The following is a 2500-nucleotide window of genomic DNA, read 5'->3' as shown; positions in this document are numbered from 1 at the left end:
GCGGTAGCCGTTGTTAGCTTAGGCTATGGAGGAATGGTAGGGCCCGTGGTCGTAGGTTTTCCTCTCTGGGCGCCGGTCCTATTTTTGCCAGACATTGTTAAAATTTATATTGTAGCCCGTTCCTGCAACACTGAATAAATTCGAGATTTACTGTTGCTGTGAACAGTAAGGATTTACAAAATCGCTCAGGAGCTGCTCTCTGTACGTCTAATTCACTCGGTCGCCATACCGGAAGTCCGCCATAGACTTTTACAGCAGCCTGTTCACCTGTGACTCTGACTGTGTGGGAGAGATACTGGAGGGATTGCCTCAGCTGAGTGAAACACAGGTGACTTCGCTGGAGTCCCCCATCTCCTTTGACGAGATGTCTGCGGCGGTTCAGCAGCTCAGCTGTGGCAAAGCCTCCGGAGTTGATGGACTTCCTTCAGAGTTCTACAAGACGTTCTGGACTCTAATTGGACGAGACTTACACGATGTTTTTAAAGAATGTTTGAACTCTGGAACTCTACGTTTGAGTTGTAGAAGGGCTGTCCTGACACTGCTACCAAAAAAGGGAGATCTTGGCCTACTGAAAAACTGGAGGCCAGTTTCAATGTTATGTACTGATTATAAGATAATTGCAAAATGTCATTCAAATAGACTCAAACAGTGTATGGATATGGTTGTACATTACAACCAGACGTACTGTGTTCCTGACCGTACAATTAAGGATAAACTTTGACATTATTCCCATATCTAAGCTCCAGGAGCTGGATGTTGGCCTGCTTTCCTTAGATCAAGAGAAGGCTTTTGACATGATTGATCATTGCTATCTGTTCAAAATACTTCAAGGTTTTGGTTTTGGGGATATATTTATTAATTGGATCAAGTTGTTGTATTCCGGAGCCAGTGTTCTGTTGAAGGTAGAAGGTGGACTCAGCCGACCTGTCTCTGTTAAGAGAGGTATAAGACAAGGTTGTCCCTTATCTGGAATGCTGTACTCCCTGGCCATTGAACCGCATTTATTTCAGCTCAGGCACGGGCTCCCAGGACTAACCTTTTTAGGGAACATCCCCACTGCAGTTAGCTTATCAGCATTCGCTGGCAAATGTCACGGTTTTCATAACAACTCTACACGATCTACAAATTCTCAAGCAGAAATTGGCCTTACACGAACAAGCTTCCTCTGCAAAAGGCAATTGGTCAAAATCTGAGGGTCTCTTGCTGGGGGAGTGGAACAATAAAGAAAAGCCGACATTACCAGCGGGGCTGCAGTGGAATACAGAAGGGATAAAATACCTAGGTGTCCTTCTGGGTAGTGACCGCTTTCTGAGCAAAAACGGGAGGGTTTAATTGAAAAGTCAATGCCCGATTGTCTAGGTGGATTGGATCCAGCCTCAGTTGTCCTATAGGGGGATAGTCTTGATTGTTAACAACTTGATTGCCTCGATGTACTGGCACCAGTTTACAGTTAAAGAACCTCTGGACACGCTCATAAGGGAAGTACAGAAGACACTGGTGGACTTCTTCAGGGGAGGCTTTCACTGGACCAAGTCTGCTGTACTGTTCCTACCAGTGCTAGAAGGAGGCCAGGGCCTGATTGACCTCCGCAGTCGTATCATGGCTTTTCGCCTTCAAACTGTGCAGCACCTTTTATACCATGACCAGCGACTTTGGAGTGAAACAGCGTCTGTGTTGCTTCGGAGGGTCATGAACCTGAACTATGACAAGCACCTGTTCCTTCTGGACCTGGCTGGCATGGAGTTCACGACAACACCCTTCTATCAATCTGTCCTCCACGCTTTGGGAATGGTCTTACGCACCAGCAGAGACTACTCCCAGCTCCATGGCGGTGTAGGGGAGGAACCACTGTTCCATAACCCACTGATACACTGTAGGTTGCTCAGCTCCATAAGTGTACAGAGATCCCTCATAAGAGCTGGACTTACGAAGTTAGTGTGTCTCAGATCAGGAGGACAGTGGAAGACGGCGGGCATTTTGAGCCAAGAGACTGGCTTTAAATCTCTTTATTTGATGGAGAGGTTGTTGGAGGAAGTGATCAGTGCACTTCCTGGCTTCTTCAGGGAGGTACTAGGAGCGGAGTTTGGAGAGGATCAGCCAGCTATGCTGCCTGTCTTTCCATCTTTGTCAGTACGTGCAGCAGTGGAGGAGCAGGAGGAAGTGAAGGGGGCCATTCTGTCCTTCAAAACACCAGAACTGCATGACTTCTTAAGTACATCACAGAAGGCCTTGTATGCAGTCGCTGTAAAGGTTCTCAACAGAACATCACTAGCCGGCGTGCAGGAGTCGAGGTGGTTGAGTGTGTTGGCACCAGGCTCATCCCCAGGGGCAGCTGGAGGTCCCTGTACAAACCCCCCATAGAGAAACACACTGCGGATCTACAGTGGAGGGTGGTACACGGGGCTGTGGCTATGAACAGACATGTGGCACACATTGATCCTAGGGTAGGGAGTCACTGGTCTTTCTCTAATGATGAGGAAACCCTACAGCACTTATGGCC

This window comes from Lampris incognitus, chromosome 11, assembly GCF_029633865.1.
Source record: "Lampris incognitus isolate fLamInc1 chromosome 11, fLamInc1.hap2, whole genome shotgun sequence".
Taxonomy (NCBI): Eukaryota; Metazoa; Chordata; class Actinopteri; order Lampriformes; family Lampridae; genus Lampris; species Lampris incognitus.
This window is presented reverse-complemented; position numbering follows the sequence as displayed.